The 6770-nt window shown below is 44.7% G+C and overlaps 1 non-coding gene across 1 annotated transcript; it reads left to right on the top strand.

Annotated features, from left to right (window-relative positions):
• Positions 1–4123: 4123 nt before the first annotated feature.
• Positions 4124–4261, top strand: LOC119933457. Its single transcript, XR_005452545.1, has one exon. It is a non-coding gene; the product is annotated as a small nucleolar RNA SNORA7 (small nucleolar RNA).
• Positions 4262–6770: the final 2509 nt, after the last annotated feature.

The following is a 6770-nucleotide window of genomic DNA, read 5'->3' as shown; positions in this document are numbered from 1 at the left end:
TATATATGTTTGTACATATTTATTACTCTATTTATTTATTCATTTATTTTACTTGAACATACCTATTCTTTTTATTTTATTTTGTTAGTATGTTTGGTTTTGTTCTCTGTCTCCCCCTTTTAGACTGTGAGCCCACTCTTGGGTAGGGACTTTCTCTATATGTTGCCAATTTGTACTTCCCAAGCGCTTAGTACAGTGCTCTGCACATAGTAAGCACTCAATAAATACGATTGATGATGATGATGATTCCCATTTTACAGATGAGGTAACTGAGGCGTGACTTGCCCAAAGTCACACAGCTGACAGTTGGCAGAGTCGGAATTTGAACCCATGACTTCTTACTCCAAAGCTCGTGCTCTTTCCATTGAGCCAAGCTGCTTCTCTTGAGCAACACTGCTTCCCTAATTGGGTAGGACATAGTCCTTGTCCCACATAGAGTTCACAGTCTTAATCTCTATTTTACAGATGAGGTAAAGCAGTATGTTAGGGAAGCAGTGTGATCTCATGGAAAGAGCACAGGCCTGGGAGTCAGAGGATCTGGGTCTACTGTGTGACCTTGGGTAAGTCACTCAACTTCTCTGCGCCCAGTTCCCTCATTGGTAAAATGCGGTTGATCTTTTTCTACCCCAGTGCTTAGTACAGTGCCTGGCTCATAGTAAGTGCTTAACAAATACCACAAGAAAAATAAAATAAGTGCAGCTGTGGATCTAATGGCCTGTTCTTTTCCTGGGGTGGAAGTGGGGATGGAAACTAAGACAGAGAAACAGGAAAGAGGCAGAGTGATAGCTAGGAAGAAATAAAGGTCAAAAGATGAGATAGAGGACCAGTCCGGAAACAGGAAAAATGAAAGACAGAAAAAGATGGGGAGGAAGAGTGAGAGATAAGGAATAGAGGAAAATGGAATCAAAGGAAAGTGCACAAACTAAATCTAATTAAATTTTCTGGACACTTTTTAAAATACTGCAATGATTCCCTTCATACCCCAAATCCTAAAAAAAAAAAGTTTCAGTTAGTTCCATACTCCTCTCTCAAAAAGAAAAAAAAAAAATCTCGGAAAGATAATTTTCCTTTGTAGTTCAGTTAGTATATCAAGGGAAAAAAAATGAAGATTTCCATACAACCACTGTATGGACAGGCTTGGGAAAGGATCCTTTCCTATTTTTGACTTTTGCTGAACAAACGGCCTAAATCATGGGTGATCTATTTGTTCCATTTCAACAATACATTCCAGGTCTAAAAGCTGACATTTACTGAAAATTAGTCATTAGAAAATGTCAGCTGAATCCCAGGATAATGTTTACCTATGAACCTATTTCCTGAACATCAATAAAAAACTGCTCATTAAAATCCTTGGGTAGATAAATAACAATTAGCAATGACATTTTCCATACACAATTCCAGAAATGATCATAATGACTTCACGCTTACCTGCATTCATCAATTGGGTCAAGTCTCATTTGCATTTAGGTATAAAGCCTCTTTCAGTGTATCTGGGAAATAGATCTGCCCACTTGAAGCACAATCGTAATAATAATTTTGTCATTATTGTTATTATTATTGTATTTATTAGATGCTTACTATGTGTCAAGCATTGTACTAAGTTCTGCGGTAGCTACAATATAATCAGATAAGACACAACTCCTATCTCATGTGGGGTTCAAGGTCTAAATAACCTTTATATCTCTCTTCTCTGCTAGAAAACACACATAAATCATTTGTGTCAATCGTTAGCCATGAACAGCATTGCTTCAATACTCCCAACCAGAACCCAAGATCAACCCAATGGAGGGTAAAATAAACCAATGGAATTTATTGATCTCTTACTAAGTGCAGAACACTTAGTTCTTAGCTAACTTAGGTAACACATAGTTAAATCAATCAGTGGCATTTATTGAGAACTTACTTGGTGTCAAGCACCCTAAGGGCTTTGGAGAGTGAAATACTTGAATTGGTAGACACAATGCTTACCCAGCACTTAGAACAGTGCTTTGAACATAGTAAGCACTTAATAAATGCCATTATTATTATTATTACCCTCAAGGAGTCTAAACTCTAAAGGAGAAGGCAGATGTTAAAATAAATTGCAGGTAGGAGAAGCAATAGAGTGTACTGATATGTACATCAGTGTTGGAGTGGGGAGGGAGGGAAGTGTCAATCATCTGAATAATTGGGGAGTAACATGGCCTTGTGGAAAGTCCGACTAAATGAAAACCTCCTTCAGGAAGTCTTCCCGGACTAATCTCTTATTTTACCACTCTGTTATCCGTGGCTCTGTGGAAAGAGCCCCGGCTTGAGAGTCAGAGGTCGTGGGTTCTAATCCCGGCTCTGTCACTTGTCAGCTGTGTGACTTTGGGCAAGTCACTTAACTTCTCTGTACCTCAGTTCCCTCATCTGTCAAATGGGGATTAAGACTGTGAGCCCCACGTGGGACAACCCGATTACCTTGTATCTCCCCCAGCACTTAGAACAGTGCTTGGCACATAGTAAGCGCTTAACAAATGCCATTATTATTATTACTATCCCTCCCTCCTGGGTCACCTATGTACTTGGGTCCGAATCCTTTAAGCCCTCTGATACTTTGTATTTCCTTTGTCTTCCTCAGGTTCGGGCTCCGTGGCAAAGAGTTTGAACCCTGGGCTGCTTCCACCATGGAGCCTACATTATTAGTGCCTGCCTGCCACCTTCCCACCTATAATAATAATCACAATAAGTACAGTATTTGTTAAGCACTTACTATGTGCCAAGCACTGTACTAAATACCTATCATGGTGTGTTCTCCCCACCCCACCACTGGATACCCCAGAGCCCTGTGCATAGATCTTCTGCTGCCATGGGGAATCCCCTGACTGCTGCAGCCATTTTTTGCCCCACTCCCTCCCCTCCGCAGTTCCAAACCCACGTTTCATTTGAGCTCCAAAATGTGGAGAGTAAGCTTCGAGCTGCTTCATCAACACTGTGGTTTGGAAAGGGAGATCCAAGCCATGCTGTTAGCTCCGTGGGGTGGAGAAGGAATTCCAAACTGCTTTATCAGCTACATAATGTGGAGAGGGGGACCCAAGCTGCTTTGTCATCCCCACAGTATTTGGTGAGCCCCATAGCTTAGAGAGGGGGCTCTAAGCTGCGTCCACCATGGAGCCATCGTGTCCCCGTCTCCCACTTTCCCCTCTCACCTTCGGCTCACCCTGATGACCTGAACTGCCACCACTACGGACCACCTCCACTGTCGGACTGACTCCAACAGCCCAGGACTGCCACCACTTCCTACATGCACTTTGAGACCACAGGCCATGTTGCACCCCCCAGCCCCTGCCCTGGAGCACAACCCATGGAATCTCCTGGAGCTGCTGCCACTGCAGAACACCTCCAAATCCCATCATATCACATCTTGGGATTGATTCAAGCACCCCACTTTTCCCCACAACTTGCTATATCGGGAGTGCCTCCCTACCCAACTCAGGCCATGTGGCTCCAAGATGGAGGATCAGGCCACGAGGTGGAGATCAATGGACAGTTGCAGAAGGGTCTAAGAATGATGAACTGGGACCACTGGAGACCAAGGGGTGCCAACTTCCTGCTTAACCACCAATGCGAAGCCATGGAGCATGACTGTCATTCATTCAATTGTATTTATTGTGTGCAGAGCACTGTACTAAGTGCTTGGGAAAGTACAAAACAGCAATAAAGAGTTACAATCCCTACCCACAACAAGCTTACAGTCTAGTGGGCACTATCAGCACAGGGACTAATGAGGGTTCACTCCATGGGAGAAGGGGGACCATCCTTGGAAGGGCCAAAGGAAACCAACCGTTTTAGCTTGGGTTGGTATCACATGAATGGATGGATGTGTTAGAAGACCACCTGCATGAGCAGCCCAGGCTGCTGTGAACACGTGCTGAGACCACCTGAGAAGGAGTGGGATTAAAGGTGCCTGATATTCATTCATTCATTCATTCAATCATATTTATTGAGCGCTTACTGTGTCAGAGCACTGTACTAAGTGCTTGGGAAGTACAAGTCGGTAACATATAGAGGTGGTCCCTACCCAACAATGGGCTCACAGTCTAGAAGGGGGAGACAGACAACAAAACAAAACATGTAAAGTGTCAAAATCGATATGGAGGGTCCCCTCTCTGGGTCGTACCTGGAGAGGTTCTAGTACTCTACCAGTCTCAGCTACGGAAGGGAGAGTCAAGCAGAGGCCTACCTATTCCATTCCTAGCTTGGGCAGTGGCTAGGGAGTGGAAGGACATCTGCTACAAGTCAAAGCTCACCCATGCTGGGCAGCAGTGGCATGGGAGAGAGTCGAGGGTGGAGAATCGAGTTTACTGTGTGGAAGGCGGCAATTGTAAACCACTTCCGTATTTTTACCTAGAAACCTCTATGGATACACTACTAGAAAGATTTCAGATGGAGAGCAGGGTATTCTGGGAGAGATGTGTCCATGGTGTTGCTATGGGTCAGAAATGACTTGGCATCAGACAAGACAAGATATGGAGGGAGCTGCTGTATCCGTGTTCCCTATGCAACACCTCTCTAGGAGTGGTAGCACTCACCCCACCTCCAGCCCCGCATCACTTTTTTTACATAAGCGCTTAGTACAGTAATAATAATAACAATAACAACTGTGGTATTTGCTAAGCACTGACTATGTGCCAGGCACTCTACCAAACGTTGGAGTGGATACAAGTCAATCAGGTTGGACACAGCCCCTATCCCATGTGGGGCCCAGAGTCTTAATCCCCAATTTACAGATGAGGGAACTGAGGCCCAAAGAAGTTAAGTGACTTGCCCAAGGTCACACAGCAGACAAGTGGTGGAGTCTCAATTAGAATCCATGACTTTGACTCCCAGGCCCAATGTCTATCCAGTAAGTCATGCTGCTCTGCACATAGTAAGTGCTCACTAAATACCTTTGAGTGATTTATGAGAAGCAGCATGGCACAGTGGATAGAGCACAGGCCTGGGAGTCAGAAGGTCATGGGTTATAATCCCGGCTCCACCACTTGTCTGCTGTGTGACCTTGGGCAAGTCACTTCACTTCTCTGGGCCTCAGTTACCTCATCTGTAAAATGGAGATTGAGCCTGTGAGCCCCACACTGGAAAGGGACTGTGTCCAACCTGATCTGCTTGTATCCACCCCAGTGCTTAGTACAGTGCCTGGCACAAAGCACTTAAATACCATAATTATTATTATTATTTATACTCTGTTGCTCCCCAACTTGCAATTTTTTCTAATGTCTGTCTCCCCAACTAGACTGAAAATTCCTGCAGTGTCAAGATCATGTCTACAAGCAAGTCACTTAACTTCTCTGTGCCTCAGGTACCTCATCTGTAAAATGGGGATTAAGATTGTGAGCCCTACATGGGACCACCTGCTCACCTTGTATCCTCCCCAGCACTTAGATCTTGTCCGATCTCCCAACCTCCTGTCTCCCCCCATTTCAATCCATACTTCATGCCGCTGTCCAGATCATTTTTGTCCAGAAACGCTCTGGGCATGTTACTCCCCTCCTCAAAAATCTCCAGTGGCTACCAATCAATTTATGCATCAGGCAAAAACTCCTCACCCTCGGCTTCAAGGCTCTCCATCACCTCGCCCCCTCCTACCTCACCTGCCTTCTCTCCTTCTACAGCCCAGCCCTCACCCTCGGCTCCTCTGCCACTAATCTCCTCACCGTGCCTCGTTCTCGCCTGTCCTGCCGTTGACCCCCAGCCCACGTCATCCCCCTGGCCTGGAATGCCCTCCCTCCACACATCCGCCAAGCTAGCTCTCTTCCTCCCTTCAAAGCCCTACTGAGAGCTCACCTCCTCCAGGAGGCCTTCCCAGACTGAGTCCCCTCTTTCCTCTCCTCCTCCTCCCCCTCCCCATCCCCTCGCCTTACCTCCTTCCCCTCCCCGCAGCACCTGTATGTATGTATATATGTTTGTATGCATTTATTACTCTATTTATTTATTTATTTTATTTGTACATATTTATTCTATTTATTTTATTTTGTTAATACGTTTTGTTTTGTTCTCTGTCTCCCCCTTCTAGACTGTGAGCCCACTGTTGGGTAGGGACCGTCTCTATGTGTTGCCAACTTGTACTTCCCAAGCACTTAGTACAGTGCTCTGCACACAGTAAGCACTCAATAAATATGATTGAATGAATGAATGAATTAGAACAGTGCTTTGCACATAGTAAGTGCTTAACAAATACCAAAATTATTATTATTTTATTATTATTACAAGCGCTGTTGCATTGTACTCTCCTAAGTGTTTTCTATAGAGTGCTGCATACAGTAAGCACTCAATAAATACCATTAGTTGATTGACTGAAGAACTTACACTTTCCATAAGCTTTTATTAGATTCATTCATTCATTCAATCACAGTTCTTGAGCACTTACTATGTGCAAAGCACTGTATTAAGGCATTTGAGAGAGTACAATACAGCAGACACATTCCCTGCCCAAAACAAGCTATCAGTCTAGATCAAAGCCTTGCTCACAACTGCATAAAGGTGGCAAGTATATGTGACAACCAACCTGGGGTACAGCCTGTCAAGCAAGGCCACGACCTTAGTGACTGGATTTCAGATTCAGAGGGAAGCCCAGAGAAGAGAGACAGGAGACCTGGCCTAAGCCCCTAGTTATGCCTTCTCCTCCCTGGGGCCAGCAGAAGCCTCTTCTCCACGGGGCAGAGGTTCCACCATTTGGCTTTGATCTATTACTGTTTGCCTTGATCATGCAGCTTAATCAGCACTTATGGAAAATCAATCTTTCAGCCTAA

Source organism: Tachyglossus aculeatus, chromosome 1 (assembly GCF_015852505.1).
Source record: "Tachyglossus aculeatus isolate mTacAcu1 chromosome 1, mTacAcu1.pri, whole genome shotgun sequence".
Taxonomy (NCBI): domain Eukaryota; kingdom Metazoa; phylum Chordata; class Mammalia; order Monotremata; family Tachyglossidae; genus Tachyglossus; species Tachyglossus aculeatus.
Note: the sequence above shows the minus strand (reverse complement) of the source record. Positions and strands in the feature narration are given on the sequence as shown.